Source organism: Lactuca serriola, chromosome 9, assembly GCF_051521515.1.
Source record: "Lactuca serriola cultivar US96UC23 chromosome 9, Lser_US96UC23_V15, whole genome shotgun sequence".
NCBI classification, from domain to species: Eukaryota; Viridiplantae; Streptophyta; class Magnoliopsida; order Asterales; family Asteraceae; genus Lactuca; species Lactuca serriola.
The window spans coordinates 47,655,338-47,673,233 of NC_136416.1; the positions used below are offsets into that span (position 1 = coordinate 47,655,338).

A 17,896-nucleotide genomic window follows, 5' to 3' on the forward strand; every position below is an offset into this window, starting at 1 on the left:
GCCAGAAGCAGTGTTGGAAGACATTTGAAAAGAAAGAAAGACAAAGTTTAGATTAGATAAAGAGTCCTTAATATAACACACAATATGAAATATTAAGGCTAGGACCCAACACAATATTTTATAAATTGGAAAAGGGGTTCCATAATCCAACTTGCAAAATATTTGAAGGTAGATAAATGGCGATTTACCAATTTCCACCATGAAAAACGAAATTGATTATTAAGTTTTAATTGGGTTGAAATTCCTAGATCCTTTGAGATTCATTGAACAATTCAATGGCATGTTTAAATCTCGATTATGCCCCCAGGTTTGTGACTGGCGTTCCGAGGATCACAAACAAGGTGTGAATAACCATGCAAAATGTGCTTGGTACTCTCGATTTTATCACCCAATCAATGTGCCGGTTAACCACACACGCTCCATTGATCTTATGATAAACATCAAGCCACCATTTTCCACCCTTACTAGTCCAAGTTAATGTGTCGGTTAACCACACACACTCCATCAACGACTTGGTAAGGTGCAAAGTGCAATTTTCATGGATTAGCATCAATTTCACATTTTCCTAAAGTAACGAATATTGAGAATTTATAAAAGGTTTAGTTACTTTATTACTATCATTATACTTAATGAGAATTATAGTCATATCCTACCCATTCGACTAACGACCCTCCACCAGTCAAGGAAGCGGTGGGTGAGAGTGGACACCCATTAAATTGCCATTTTATAGGCATCAACCTTATACCCCCTTATAGACCGGCTTCGTGAATGAGACCTACTAACGGTAAGACTGACTTATATATATATATATATATATATATATATATATATATATATATATATTATTAAACTAATAATACTATAAAGTATAAGGGTTGAATTTTAAACTTTTAAAATTCTAGGGTTTGGAATTAAAGTATCTTAAGTGTCACTTTACAAATTCCAAAGCTTGAGAGAAAGTTTTGACACTATTCAAAACTTTTCATTTTCTTAGCTTATGAGTTTAATGGCTTTTTAAAAGGAAAAACTTTTCATTTTCTATAACCTATGATTTTAATGACTCTTTTAAAAATGAGATTATTCATTTTCCATAACTTGAGGACAAGTTATGGAGTCCATTAAAACCAATTAGATCATTAATTTAATCAACACAATAATCAAATAATACATACATGGTCTAGTTAAACTCATAAGCATAAGATAATTTCATATCATCAATCTTCAAGAAATTAGCCTAATCATATAAACTAATGCAAATCTTGAAATTATGACAATTATCTTTTAATTGGACAAGCATGATAATTACCATATAAAAAAACAGGTTTCATAGTTCCAAAAACAGTTTAGGGTAATGATCCTAATCCAATTGCTAGCCAAAACTCGAAATTCTACTTATAGATGCATCACCACATCGTGGTAATAGCTGCCATGTCATGGTGGACAGGCAGAAACGAAATTGGCAGATTTCTAACTTTGAAAAACAATAAAATATCAAGTATAATGGAAAACAAGCCTAGGCTCTGATACCACTGAAGGGTTTTGAGCATTCTAACACTCCTATGGTGTACATGCAACCCTAGATTCCTTGGATTTATGTTTTCTCTCTTATACATGCAAACTTTCAATTTCCCAAGGCATCATCCTAACTAGCATACTATGAAGTATATACACTACAAAAATATAGTTAGATGAGTCACCTTTGTTGTAGCTTTGAAACCTCACGCCTTTAAGAGCCTAGCACTGCAAGTTTGATGCCTCAAATGCTTCACACAACACCACCAACAATGGAGGACTATAAAAGAGATTGTCTTGCACACACAAAATCGGCTATCCCTCTTGTATCTCACTTAAGTGCCGATTTTAGTTGCCATGAGGTTTCTTATATAGTGTGACACAACTAGGGTTACACCATGCAAACCCTAATGTGCATGACTTTCCACATTCCTTAGGCTCCACGGGTTTTAACCTCCATGGAGTATCCATGAGTCACCACATGGGTTTAGCCCAACATAAAGAACTATGGATCATAAGCCCACTTTATAAGTATGAATGATTTACACTGTGACAACCATCAAATTCTAGTCAAGTCAAAGTCAAACAATGTCAACAAGTCAAACCGGTCAACTCAACTAACCCTTGTATACTAGGGTTTACGTTATGTATTTACTGTACAACTTTCTATTTTAATAAGAAATCATCACTCGGAAAGTTATTACGTTTAGATTTCTTTAACCTTAATTGGGGTAAGTGATGTACCAAAATGATAAAACATTAGTGCATACCCATCGGGGGTGTGTAAGATCCTTAACCATGGCTTAACGAGGTTTATGGACCTTGCGTTGCGAAGCCAAACCCTTAAAGATGTCACAAACAAAGCCTCTCCCAATCTCTTTCACTCTATCTCTCTCTATTTAAAATCTCTCCCACATCTCTCTCAAAAGTTCCTTCAACTTTTTGTAATCATTCGGATCATCCTGACCCTTAACCGGGTCAAAAACCACTTAAAACGGGGTAATTATTGGTAAAACATACTTAAGGAACCGAAGTCTCCCCTTAGGAAGCGATCCCTCTTGGACCAAAACCTTAGTAACCGAACCCGAGACTGGAGCACCCAAACTTCGCTTTCGCTTCTTCCTGCCTTCGCCTTCGATCCCTCCTGAGGAGTTCGCCTGCGAGATAGATCAGACCGAACCTCCCCCCTCTCAGTTCCAATACACCAACCGAACCATGCCTTCGGTTCTAATGCTACTAAGACCGAACCCTCGCACCTTCGGCCCCTATGCGAGCAACTTCGCTGTAAAGCCTTTTCTTCCCGGTTTTCGACCACGACTTCGTTTTAGGCCAGTTTTTCAGGATTTTAACGCGAGATTTCCATCCAAAATTATATTTAAACATATAAAACCCCATATTTCATGATTTAATCACGTTTTGGGTATAACCCTTGATGTGTGTAAACTCACTTAGTTTTAAACCTACTTTTAATTAAAAAATAAACACACAAAGGCAGTAGACCTATCAATTGTGGTATAACTAAATAAGTAGGGTATCGAACACAGGGAACGGTAAATTAAAACTAAAAACTAATTCTATCTAAATTAATTAATAAGTAGGGGTTTTCTCTAGTTTTACAAGACTAGAAACTTACTAACTATCACGTAATTTAAAAAACTAGAAAAGCAAAGAATTAACTAGATTCAATAATGGGAAGGACTTATGTTTAGTTCAACTCAATTGATCCTATGGTTGATATTATGGTTTAGTGCAATGGATTAACTCTTTTGTTGGTTACCGATTCAAGTGATTAGATTCGCGTTCACTACACTAATCCTTAGTGAATAAACTAACTCAAACAGTGACCAGTTGTCTAATTTAATTAAATTCACTAGATTAATTATTCGGGTTAATTTAGACTTGCAATAGTTAACTAATTTGGTCCTTTAGTTAACTTCTTGTTGATGGTCATCACACAAGCTCACACATGAATTTACCTAATTTTCTTATTAATTCTAGTTTCATGTTCATTAATCCTAGACATATGATAAAGTGGTCACATAGACATATGAGGTTGATAATCAAAAGATGTTCATACTATTTAATTACCTTCCTATTAACAGAAAATTAATTATCATTCACACACAAGGTTCTTTAGAAAGCTAAAACTAACAAAAATCACCAACATTGAATTAATCCTGCCAATAATCAAACCATAGTCTCAATTTTGTATCCCCAAACAGAAGTTTAAGAGTTTTAGCTCATGATTAAAGTAAATAACAACAAATAAACGAATTCTAATTGTCTAGCCATAATGGAAAACAAAAGATTAAGTAGAATGATGAAGTTTGCCTCAAATCTCCTTCGGAATTGGATTCTAGGTTGTATCTTCGTTCTCTAGGGTTCTTCTGGCTCTTCAATCGCAACTAATCTCTCTAGAAGGGTTCCAATTCTCTCCATGTCGATCTGAGAAGTTATCTTTATATTTGCGAAACGACTCGTCGAGTCAGGTGCCGACTCGCCGAGTCCATCTCTCAATCCCCATATGCGATAAGTCTCTGGGTCTTTGACTCTTTATCTTCTCGAATATTCGCTCGGACTCGCTGAGTAGACGATCGTACTCGCTGAGTAGGTGTTGTTTTTGGTGTTTTTTTTCTTTGTTCAATTCCCGAGCTCCTAACCGCTTCACCTGCTTCCTTTTGCTTCCGAGCTTCACTTTTGGACTGAAAACATAATTCAAACACTTTTAAGTACCTTTTGTCCATGATATGCAATAATTTAGCTAATAAATGATAAAAAATCTATACTTAATATGAACTAAATATGCAAGTATCAAAATACCCCACACTTGACTTTTGCTTGCCCCCAAGCAAAACTGAATTTTAACACATTAGAATCACATACGACAACTCCAATCTAACCCAACCATAATGCCAAGACCGCAACGCGTACATTTGTGTCTAAAAATTTTCCTAAATACCCCCATACTCCAAATACTCTCAATCCTGATAAACATTCGCCCACTCACCCCGAACTATGCTCATTTTATGCATCCCTCCGAATCCATCCGCATAAAACCTCTTACCCTCAAGGTATTTCTAGTTGAGCAACCCAAGCATACATAATCTAGAATTACAATTTATGATACCACTATGGTGCTCTTTTGAATTATTCACTTCCTTGATAATTTGATATTTGATTTCTTTGAATTCACCACCTTTGATGCTTGATTTTTGGTATCTTCAATTTTTGAATTTCTTGGAATTTTGATCTTTTGATCTTCAATTTATTTGCTCCAAAAGTCTTCAACTTTTCTTGCAATTCTCTCTCTCTCTCTCTCTCTCTCTCTCTCTCTCTCTCTTTAACATGTACCTCACTTTTTTCACTCAAAATCCTACATGTTTAAGCAGGGGCGCTCAACCTCAACCTTTATTGGCTAACGATAAAATTTTCCTGGATACATTTCTGGTACACGATGCTAAACATATTGCATCCCTCGGGCTAAGCGAGGTCATGTTTTTGTTCCATGATTTCACTGGAATAAGGAAGCCACAAATGCACTAGAACGTATATAGGCTCAACTAAACATTTAGGGTCTTCATGCAATCATCCACACAACTCTAACATGGAATCCTAATTACTTTTTACCAAAATTTCCTAAATTAATCCCTAAGTCACATTTTTGGTATGCAAAATTTTTTAAATTAGACCTAAATTAAGATTCTAGATTTACTAATATGTGACCAACCCCTACCCCACACTTAATTTATGCAATGTCCCCATTGCATATTATGCATGAAAAAGAACAAAAATAAAAAGGGAATTGGAACAAACTCCCCTGGGGTAGCAGTCGCTAGGTTGATATCTCTTCTCTTCAGCTCCATCTTCAATTGACTTTAGACATGGGAACAGCTCATCCATGTCTTGGGTGTCAAAATCTCGCGTGGGCAGCTCCAAATAGGCAGGAAAAATAGTGTACTCTTCAAGAATCGATATGGAAGAATAAATGGTCAAGTGGAATATTCAACAACATCGAATCAGCAGTCTTGTTGGTACAAAATTGAGTGACTCGGCGAGTCATATAAGCGACTCGTCGAGTATAGTCGCGGACAGCTTTGAAATTGCGTAAATACAAGGCGACTCGTCGAGTCAACTAAGTGCACTCGGCGAGTAGACCGCTGGGTGGAAAAAATTACATTCTGCATTTGTTCCAGCTTTTCACAAATCTTCAAAACTTCACAAAACTTCTAGACTCATTCACTCATGTCTCTAAGGACTGAACTCAACACCTTAACTCTAACTCCGCCATTTCTTGACTCTTTTCCACTCTTTATATTTTTCTTTCTTTCTCAAACTCTAGACCCTTTTATGCAAGCATTCCTAATTCCAAAATCTGAAAGTCATCAAGCCAATTTTCATCAAGCATAAAATAAAAGTCTCAAATTCAAACACACCAAACAAAAAAAAACAAAAACAAAAACAAATTGAAAATTGTTCAAAAAAGCATAAAAGAACTAATCCTCCTCCTCATCATCATGATCATGTCTCTAAGGACCGGACTCGACACCTTAACTCTAACTCCGCCATTTCTTGACTCTTTTCCACTCTTTATATTTTTCTTTCTTTCTCAAACTCTAGACCCTTTTATGCAAGCATTCCTAATTCCAAAATCTGAAAGTCATCAAGGCAATTATCATCAAGCATAAAATAAAAGTCTTAAATTCAAACACACCAAACAAAAAAAAACAAAAACAAAAACAAATTGAAAATTGTTCAACAAAGCATAAAAGAACTAATCCTCCTCCTCATCATCATGATCATGCGCAGCTCCACTTCCACTAGCACCACTCCTACTTGCATTAATCACCTCATCCCAAGATGGAATGTATGGGAAGTCACCACCATCGATATGCAAAATATGGAAGTGGTCAAAAAGTCGAATGTTGGACTGGTTGCTAAAATTAAGACTCCTTGCAATTTGATCTTGCATTCTCCTCATCTCAACATTATACCAGTCCATTGGTACTTCATCATTATCCACCGGAATTACCGGCGGTTCCTCCTCCACGTCTCGCTCTCGCCTCGGCCTAACCCTCCTTCCCGGCACCTCGGAACCAACCACCGGATCATCATGCGGGATAGCATAATGACCACCACCATAATCCTCAATAATCCTAGCCCTCCGAAAAAGAATGGGATTAAATGGAGGGGTAGGAATCGCCGTCATCAAGTTCCACGCACCACGGGTCATCAACCCAAATGAGTTGGCTAGCCGGGTGACGAACATGCCACCATTAATTTTGGAGGTTTTGCGATCCTTGACCGCACCCTCCGACAAATAAGAACCCAAACACCACAGAATGTTGCAAAAGGTGTCTGGTGTGATAATGCTCCAAAGATAAAAGACATCAAGGTTAGAAACCTTGTCATCGTCCTTCTGTTGGTTGATGGTGGTAAAGATAAGGCGGTGAATGAGACGGTGCGTGGGTGACCTAATACTTCCTTCTTGGGCCGAATTTGGAATGTACAACTTGTTGGAGATCGTGTTCCACCAACCCGTACTCGTAACACCATCGAGGAACACCTTGTGAGAGTGTTCCAAAAAGGCGCGAAAAATAGCAGTCGAGACCAATGGCCGGTCATAAATCCCCAACCGACAAGCAAGATCAATCACGGAGCACTGATGAAACTCACCCCCAAGGCAAAAACTGAAACTCGCCGGGTGATAGCAATTGTCTCCTCCACGAAAAGATATCGTGGAGAAAAACTCCCAGCAAAGCTCCCGGTACACCGGTTCTTGAATTCTAAAGACCTTGCTCCATCCATCACAAACCATTGTCTCCCCCTCATATGTATATTCCTTCAAAAGATAAGGTGCTAACTCCTCCTCATACCGAACACTTTGCAACCAATCCCAATCAACCCTGTTGGGTACATAAATCTCCTTTTTTCTGACTTCAGCCAACTTCTTCTTCCATCTCGTCATGGTAGAGGCCGATTCAATTTGAGGAAAGTTCAACCAAGGAAAATCTCCTTGGTGTCCACTTGAGCTGTGACCCCTGTGAAACATTGTCCCTGCAAAACAAAGAACACAAAACCCAGAAAACATAGAAAATCATCAAAACGGATTACACCTGGGTCCCCGACTGGACTTGTCGAGTCCATGAACGACTCGGCGAGTCGTATGAACTGCGCGAGTCAGTCGACGAGTCGATCAAAATTCGACCATGAAATCTCAAAATTTCTTCAAGGGTTTTGTCCAGGGACATTACTAAGATGTATTAGGGCAAGAATAATCATCCAAAACAACATAATTGATGTAAAATCAAAACCCTAAAAATCCACTAAAACCCAAAATCGGGTATTCTATGAAATGGACACCCTAGATCATCTAAAAATCATGGATTTAACAGAATTAAGGAAGAAATTAAGTACCTTTGGTGATGGAAATCGAAAATCTTGAAGAAAGAGTGAAGAGGTTGATGAATGCTTGAGAGAGAGCACAAATGGAGGCGCACGGCGAGTGAAGGGGAAAAACTGATTTTATTAGGGTTAAAAACCCTAGTTACCGGTTGTAAAAATAATTAATAATTAATTTCTTTTTCTGTAAATAAAACCGACTCGTCGAGTCAGGGTCAGACTCGGCGAGTCTAGTCGCAATTTTTAAACTCATCTGGAATCTGAATCGACTCGTCGAGTCAAGGTCAGACTCGGCGAGTCAATTGCAAACAATTCAAAATTTATATAATTGTGCCATTCATTTAGAAAAGAAAATTCATTCCACCCCACACTTAGTCCATACGCACTCTCAAGCATTCATGTCTGACGATTTGGAAGATTAAAATCCTAAAAACGAAAATCAAACAAAACTAAAAAGATGAAAGAAAGCAAACTCTAATAAAAAACGGGTTGCCTCCCGCCAAGCGCTTCTTTTTAAGGAGTCGTTAGCTGGACTCCTTCCCATCTACGTTTCTTCATCTTCCTGCATCGGGAATGTACGCCTAATCTTTTGCGGTTTGTACTTCGTCTTGTAAGCGTGAATTTTCTTCTTGTAAGCTCATCTCAAGTCTTCTTTCTTCTTCCTTATAGCATCATCCTCAGCTGCATTAAATTTTCTTTTCTTCATCCTTTTCTTCTTCACCCCATTCTTTTGCACCTCCTCTTGCACTTCCTTTTCCTTAAACTTAATTACTTCATATTTGGTGAAAACTCGTGCTCTAGGTTTGGTAATGAATGGTTGATCAGCATCATCTCTCCTATCCCTTGCCTTTTCCTCTTCTCTAGAGCTTGCCTCATCTTCAAGTGGAATATCTTCTTTTTCTTGTATAATCATATCAAGGCATGCTACATGAGCGTGTTGAAATTCACCATCTACTTCTCCTTTTGCTGCTTGTTCTTCTAAAGAATGAGGGAAAATCTTCATGTCCAGAACATACAGGGAGCTGGTAACAAGCAGATCAAAATTGTCCAAGTTGCTGGTAATGTCGACTGGACTCGTTGAGTCTGGGAAAGCGACTCGGCAACTCGGATCGTATTCCACACTTCCCATTGTGTTTTCCGAGTCGGCTCCTTTCAACAGCTTTTCTATCTCCTCCAAGTCTTTGTCAAAATCTTCATTACCTCCAGAAGGTAGCAACAACTTGCTTGGATCTTCTTCTTGCAAAAGTGCAAGTTCTTTTTGTAGTATCTCATCATCCAAATCAATGAATGGGATCTTTTCTTTTCTTTCTTCTTCTTGCTTGATCTCTGGTAAAGCTTTAAACACCGCTGACTCGTCTTCGACCCTCAACGTTAGTGTGGATTCACATACATCAATTAATGCACATGCGGTGTTCAAAAATGATCTCCCCAAAATAATTGGAATTTCAGGGTCTCCTTCCATATCAAGCACCACAAATTCTACGGGAAAAATAAAATTGTCGACCTTAATGAGAAGATCTTCACAAACGCCTCTTGGATGAATTGTCGTCTTGTCCGCCAAATGGATCTTCATGTTAACTGGTCTTGGCTCCGGTAAATTCAGCTTCTTGAAGAAAGATAAGGGCATTAAGTTGATACTTGCACCCGAATCGGTCAACGCTTGAGTGGCAAGTACATTTCCAAATTGGCATGGAATTATGATGCTCCCCAGATCGCCCTTCTTTTCTGGTAGCTCACTCAATACTATCTCCGCGACTTCAGCTAAATCTTTCCTAGCCGCAAAGAGACCCTTCAGCAAGTTAAAGTACTTGGGTGTTTGAAACATTGTTTCCACAAACGGAATGTTGAATTGAAGGGCTCGAACATGCTCCATGAAAGCTTTATACGCTCTAACTTTTTCACTAGGCATGGCTCTGATTGGGAATGGCAAAGGGGGACTGTAAGGCTTAACTGTTTTGTCATCTGCGCATAGACTCGTCGAGTCCATTAAAGGGACTCGGCGAGTCTGGTCGGGTTTAGCTAGAGCTGACTTTTCTGCCTTTTCTGTGTTCACCTTGGAGATCTTCTGTGCAGGTGTGAGAATTTCTTCATAGCTGGAAGTCACAACGTTCAAATTCTCCATTCTCGGATTATTTTCGGTGTTACTTGGAAGTTGACCCGGTCTTCGCTCGTTCACTTGATGTGCAAGTTGTCCTAGCTGTTTCTCAATGTTGAGAATAGATGCTAGCTGATTCCTTAGCATATTTCTGGTCTCTTGTATAGCAGCATCATGATCATTGTGCCTTTTTTCGGACGCGGCTATGAATCTAGTGAACATTTCTTCTAAATCGGCCTTCTTTTCCATAACTGGTTCTTCCTTTTGATAAAATCCCCTTTCTTTCTGCTTGTATTTCTCCTCCTTAGCCTTCTTGTATTCTTCATATGGGAGCCATTTCTTCTTTGGTTTCTGCCAATTCTCGTCGTATCGATCGCCGCTTGAGTAGAACACTTGAGCTTTCTTGTTTCCATTTTCATCCAAGGCATAATCCTTTGTGAGATGGGGCCCTCTACAATTCTCGCATCTAACTCGAATAGCATGGATTGTTTGATCCATTTTTGTCATCCTTCTATCTAGACTATCGAGCTTAGCTATCACCGCCGCCATGCCATCATTTGTCGAGTTCACTACCCCCTCGACTTACTTCATTTCTTGGATTGTGGTATTCTCTAGAATGCTTAGAGAAGTATTCAATTAACTCCTTGATTACCGGGGGTGCCTTCTTCGTGAGCGGGCCTTGTGAATCGAGCAATTGCCTTGTGGTGACATTGACTCCATCATAGAAAATGGAGACCTCTTATTAGCTATTGAGGTCATGGTGTGGGCAATTTCTAAGAAGACCTTTGTACCTTTCCCAAGCTTCATAAAGAGACTCCCCGGGTTGTAGCTCGAAGTTGGTGATGGCTTTATTCAACTTAGCTATTTTGGAAGGCGGGCAAAAGTGGTCTATGAACTCTTCTTTCATCTTGACCCATGTGCTGACCGATCCGGGAGGAAGTGACTTGAGCCAATACTTTGCAGCACCTTTGAATGTGACTGGAAGCATACGAAGTAGCTGGGTCTCACATGGCACATTCGGTACATTGAAGTAGTCAGTCACATCATTTACTTCGTCCAAGTGCTTGTAGGCGTCTTCGTGGTCTTTTCCATAGAAAGGAATCTCCTTGAGTTGAGCGAGAATATGACCCTTTAGATCGAAAGTAGCGGTAGCGGGAATTGCGGGCTGCACAAGTCCCGTGCCAGTGTCATCGCGCATTCTCTTCTTCCATTCCCCCATGGGGACTTCATCGATATTAGCCATAGTGATAGCTAAATCGTCTTTAAAATCGGATTCGTGCTCGTATGTGGGTTCTTCTTCTTCCTCGGTCTCGTACTCGGTGTCTTCTTTAATTGGGTCTTAGATTGTCAAAGAGGCACTGGATGCTCCTGATTTGCTGCTCCTCTTCTTGCTGAAAACAGATTTGAGGTTCTTTAGTGGCGAATTCTTTGAAGAAGCGGATTCTCCAACGGCTTTTCCTTTGCTCCTCCGTAATGCGGATTCCGGGTCTTCGAGAGGAGAAACCGAAGGTGTATCAGATCCTCGGGTCATGAAACAACTGTAAGCAAAACAAGAAATGTGTAAAAAGAACAAAAAATAAATAAAAATTAAACCTGTGAATCAGCGATGAACTTGCCGAGTTGGCACGAGTGCACTCGGCGAGTTGAAGGCAAAAACAGAAAAAATTTCAAATTACTTTAAAAAAAACGGATTTTTATTAAAACTTATTCTAATTACTAAATTACCTAAGAATTAACTTTGTGTAAGATAAATCCCACACAAAGGATCTATTAAACTAGAATTTAATGTTAATTTTAGAACCGTTCCCCGGCAACGGCGCCAAAAACTTGATGTGTGTAAACTCACTTAGTTTTAAACCTACTTTTAATTAAAAAATAAACACACAAAGGCAGTGGACCTGTCAATTGTGGTAAAACTAAATAAGTAGGGTATCGAACACAGGGAACGGTAAATTAAAACTAAAAACTAATTCTATCTAAATTAATTAATAAGTAGGGGTTTTCTCTAGTTTTACAAGACTAGAAACTTACTAACTATCACGTAATTTAAAAAACTAGAAAAGCAAAGAATTAACTAGATTCAATAATGGGAAGGACTTATGTTTAGTTCAACTCAATTGATCCTATGGTTGATATTATGGTATTAGTGCAATGGATTAACTCTTTTGTTGGTTACCGATTCAAGTGATTAGATTCGCGTTCACTACACTAATCCTTAGTGAATAAACTAACTCAAACAGTGACCAGTTGTCTAATTTAATTAAATTCACTAGATTAATTATTCGGGTTAATTTAGACTTGCAATAGTTAACTAATTTGGTCCTTTAGTTAACTTCTTGTTGATGGTCATCACACAAGCTCACACATGAATTTACCTAATTTTCTTATTAATTCTAGTTTCATGTTCATTAATCTTAGACATGTGATAAAGTGGTCACATAGACATATGAGGTTGATAATCAAAAAATGTTCATACTATTTAATTACCTTCCTATTAACAGAAAATTAATTATCATTCACACACAAGGTTCTTTAGCAAGCTAAAACTAACAAAAATCACCAACATTGAATTAATCCTGCCAATAATCAAACCATAGTCTCAATTTTGTATCCCCAAACAGAAGTTTAAGAGTTTTAGCTCATGATTAAAGTAAATAACAGCAAATAAACGAATTCTAATTGTCTAGCCATAATGGAAAACAAAAGATTAAGTAGAATGATGAAGTTTGCCTCAAATCTCCTTCGGAATTGGATTCTAGGTTGTATCTTCGTTCTCTAGGGTTCTTCTGGCTCTTCAATCGCAACTAATCTCTCCAGAAGGGTTCCAATTCTCTCCATGTCGATCTGAGAAGTTATCTTTATATTTGCGAAACGACTCGTCGAGTCAGGTGCCGACTCGCCGAGTCCATCTCTCAATCCCCATATGCGATAAGTCTCTGGGTCTTTGACTCTTTATCTTCTCGGACTTGCCGAGTAGACGACCCTACTCGCCGAGTAGGTGTTGTTTTTGGTGTTTTTTTCTTTGTTCAATTCCCGAGCTCCCAACCGCTTCTCCTGCTTTCTTTTGCTTCCGAGCTTCACTTTTGGACTGAAAACATAATTCAAACACTTTTAAGTACCTTTTGTCCATGATATGCAATAATTTAGCTAATAAATGATAAAAAAAATTTATACTTAATATGAACTAAATATGCAAATATCAACCCTTATCCAAGATTAGTGGGTAGGATATTTTAGGTAGAGTGTTGACTTTGCCTTAGTGTATGACACAAGCAACCACCCCATACCCACTCTATGACCAGCCCTTGTCCCTCCATCATACCTGGTCATTTCATTGTCCTTTTCCCACCATTTTTCTAGCCACACTCTTGGTCAAAGGCTGGAAAACTCTTATCTCTCCTCACATTTCTCTCATTCTCCACCAAAAGAACAAACTCCATTTCTCTCACTTCTCTCTCGAAATTTGGAGATTCCAAGACTGATTTCCAAGCTCTTCATCTACTTTTGGTGAGTATTATCCTTCATATGATTATTCCACCTCTTTCTACTCAAATCATAGGTTTCTTATACAAACTTCATCATATTTGTGTTAGATCTTCGAATCTTCAAGCAATCTTCTAAGTGTTCTTGAGTTGAACACTTTCCTTCTTCAACATCCATCCATTGAAACCCACAATGTGAGTTCATACCCCTAACTTTTCACGTTTTTCTTAAGTTTTATGGGGGGAGGGGGGGAATACAAGTTAAAACACCAAGAAAACAACTAAACTCTTCCAACAACTTTCATACTAAAAGTTTAACTCCAATCACGGATTGTTTTGGTCAACTTAAACCTTTTAGTTTTCAAAAATGTATTAGGTGCAAGTAGTTCAGGTTCATACCTTTAAAATGACTACTTGCACATCTCCATACGATTTTTCTACAATTTATGGTGATTTTTACAAAACTGCCTATCATTTCAAGAGCAAATCCGGACCAGTCTGAGAATATGGACATTTGTACACAAGTTAAAGGTATTTAAAAATCATAATAAAAATTAGGAACAAACTAGAAACATTTTCCAAACTCTCAGAATTTACTTCTGATTTCGACTTCAAATGATTTTTCTATGATTTTTGTAAGAACAGGAACAAAAAGGTTAAAACTAGAAAAGGGTTAACAAATTCATTTCCACCTTGTAGCTTGTTGAGAAAGGTGTGTATTATTATATATACACATGTTGTTGATAGTACTTATTATTTACCCTAGTTTAAAGGTACGAATCATATGTAAGGGGTTACTACCACTACAAATAATATTAATAAATTATAATATGTATAGTTAAGCATATTATACACCACAAATAGATATGCTAAACTCTAATAGGTATAGTTAGGTGCATATGTATTACAAACACTAGGATAAACTATAATAGGTATAGTTTATATTTCATTTACATTACATACTCACTACAAAAAGGATTTTTCATTTCATACAACCGTTTTTGATAAACTATAATATGCATAGTTCATGTTCACTACCACTACCACTATTTGATGAACTATGATATGTATAGTTTATGTTCACTACCACTACCACTATTTGATAAACTATAATATGCATAGTTCATGTTCATTACCACTACCACTATTTGATGAACTATGATATGTATAGTTTATGTTCACTACCACTACCACTATTTGATAAACTATAATATGCATAGTTCATGTTCACTACCACTACTACTATTTGATGAACTATGATATGTATAGTTTATGTTCACTACCATCACCACTATTTGATAAACTATAATATGCATATTTCATGTTCACTACCACTACCACTATTTGATGAACTATGATATTTATAGTTTATGTTCACTACTACCACCACCACTATTTGATAAACTATAATATGCATAGTTCATGTTCACTACCACTACCACTATTTGATGAACTATGATATGTATAGTTTATGTTCACTACCACCACCACTATTTGATAAACTATCATATGCATAGTTCATGTTCACTACCACTACCACTATTTGATGAACTATGATATGTATAGTTTATGTTCACTACCACTACCACTACTTCATGAACTATGATAGGCATAGTCTCGGTCTTTGGTTTTTAAGACTACGTTCTATCTATAATTGTTAGTTTTCAGCCATAATTACTAAGTGTATATGCTAGAGTTATATATAATTTAGTCGTGATCGACTTAGAATTGGTAGGTCCGCTTTATTTCCTGTTCCTTGTTTGGTTATGGGCCTAGGGCAAACTCATTACATTCGACGGTCTATTTAACTTTAATTTTATATAACTTATATACACTTAGAAATTATAGAAGGAAACTATAGGAAATTCTAGGATGCACTATTTTATAATATAGAAATTTAGAAATTCACTCTTTAAGGAAAATATCGGATTTTCTGGGATAACTTTATCGCTTTTACAAGGAAAACAGTTTCTTTTCAAAATAAAACTCTTATGAACTCACCAACTTAATAGTTGACACTCTTTCAAAACTACTTGTGTTCTCAGGAAATCAATAAACAGACAATCAAGTGCTTTTAAGGATAGGACGTTAAGGTGTCAAACATTTCATTTTTGTCAACATAATGTAATTGATTTGGAAACATGCAAACTTATACTATGGTGTAACCTTTTCAATTATATTTATGTTGGTTGTGTTTACTTTGATCACTATTGCAATTGTTGTCATGATACTTTACATGAAATCCTCCACCCCCGGACGTTTCCGCCATCCTTGGTTTGGGGGTGTGACATACACAGTCAATCCTCATATATTTAATTAGTCTCTTTTGATCACAAAACTAATTCCAAATCAATACTAATCAAATAATATGATTTCATATTAATATATTAGAACTTATAATACATTAATAAATCATAAATATCCTCTTCTCAAAATTCCATCCTTACAAAGTGTTCCGGTGCCATGCAACCCAAATGGACCATGCTACTCTCGGGTCAAGTACATACTAATTATAGTTATGGGCTTAGACACTAAATCCAACAAATAAGGGGATCATTTCACGATGCAGTGGCTTGGCAACCCTCTTATATTTGAACATAAGTTATGATCCTTAAGGTTTATAAAATTTTCATTTTATCTAAAATTGGGATCTTACCCCATAAATTACATAAGGTTTATAACATCTTCATGTAATCACATGTTGGGATCTTACCCCAGAAAATACACACGGATCATAACATTTTCATGTTATCATAAGTAGGGATCTTTCCCATGAAATATGTCACAAGTTGGGATCCTCCCCAGTATATAACATTAACATGTTATCGATTGAATTTATAGTGTTACCCAAGAATTTTGTCAAGGTTCATAACCTAAACAGGTTATCCTAAGAAGGGAATTTCCCCGTATGATCTTATGATTAAGGATCCTCATCATTAAGGATCCCCATCAGTAAGAATCTTATCATCAGAAGTCAAAAGCGATCCTAACTTCTTTCCTAAGTTGAGATTTATCCTCATTAAATTCTAAGATTGAAGAACTTATGAAGCTTAAGGAAAAACTCGAAGACAATTAGGTTCCATCTTGCCTTGTTCTTAACTTTGAAATTTTTTAAGTAAAATTAAGGATCTTAAACTTTTCAAGATACTAAACCAATTGTTGATTTATAAACTTTCATCACTTCGAAGTCATTTATTATTTTAAATTGATATCTTTAAAGAAGTTTTAAAGCACTTAGATTTACCAAAATTAGTTCTTAACAAATTCTTCTATACTTGTTTTATTATAAAAATTATTTGAAACTCTTAAGTATTACAAGTCAGTTATCAAAATTTTAAAGAAACTTTTAACATTTTAAATTGCTTAACAAAGCCAGTTCTTATTATTCTAAGTTATTACTTTTAGTTCTTTAACTAATTCAATCCTTATCAAATCATTTTATCTATTATTTTCTAAAAGAACTTTATCTTGAAAATTATTCACTATTTTCAGGATCCTAACTACTTAAAAATCCTAGTACTATATTTGACACGCAGATTAAACAGGACAAGGAAATAAAGATAAATAAAAGGGAAATACTACCATGTCCTTTGAAAAGTTGCACACCAACCTACTAAGGCAAAAGCTAAATGTCTTAAATAAAGCAAAACTACTTAATTTATCTTCTTGCAGGCCTAGACCTTATTCTGATCATCATTGGCCCCATCTTTCTCTCCTCCCTCCAACAGTTGCGACGTAGGATCCCTAATGACAGGAGCAGGCTTGCTAGTCAGCTGGGCTAATGCCTCATGCCAACCAACCACATTCCAGGATCCTGGGTTTTTAAGATCTTCAGCAAGCCTGGTCTTAGCTTCCCAAATAGCTATTGCATCGCTACTCTTCACCTTAGCAATCACCTCCTCAATCTCCGTAGCATGCTCATGCTCTTTCTCAGATTTCTCTTTACTCAAAAGTTCCACTCGTTTCAGAAGATCCTCATTGGTTGCCTTCCACATCTTTTCCTGTTCCTGAATAGCATGTTCAACTCTCTCATCCTGCAGCCTCAAATCGGAAGATATATGGTCGGAAACCTGAAAAAGATCAAATGACAATAAGAAATAGAAAAATAACAAAGAATGAAAGAAAAACTACATCGGAAGGAAAAGCCCCAATGGCTTTCAACGATTCCATATCCTCATCATCGAAGGAGCAAACCTCATCATAAGATAAGATTGCTTGATCACTAAAGTCATTCTCGGGAGAAGTAACAACACTAGATCGAGAACGACTAGTTTTCTTAACCATGCCGAGGAAAATCGGAGGAACAGAAGAGAACAAGTAAGAGGAAAATTTACCTTCACAATAAGACGATGACGACTGAAGAGAGCAAAGAAGAAATTACCGGAAGCCCACATTTATTGCAAAGAAG

The 17,896-nt window shown here is 37.0% G+C and overlaps 1 non-coding gene across 1 annotated transcript; it reads left to right on the plus strand.

Annotated features, from left to right (window-relative positions):
* The first annotated feature begins 10,758 nt into the window (after positions 1–10,758).
* On the plus strand, positions 10,759–10,865 carry LOC145077299 (small nucleolar RNA R71). Its single transcript, XR_013693080.1, has one exon. It is a non-coding gene; the product is annotated as a small nucleolar RNA R71 (small nucleolar RNA).
* The last annotated feature ends 7,031 nt before the right edge of the window (positions 10,866–17,896 follow it).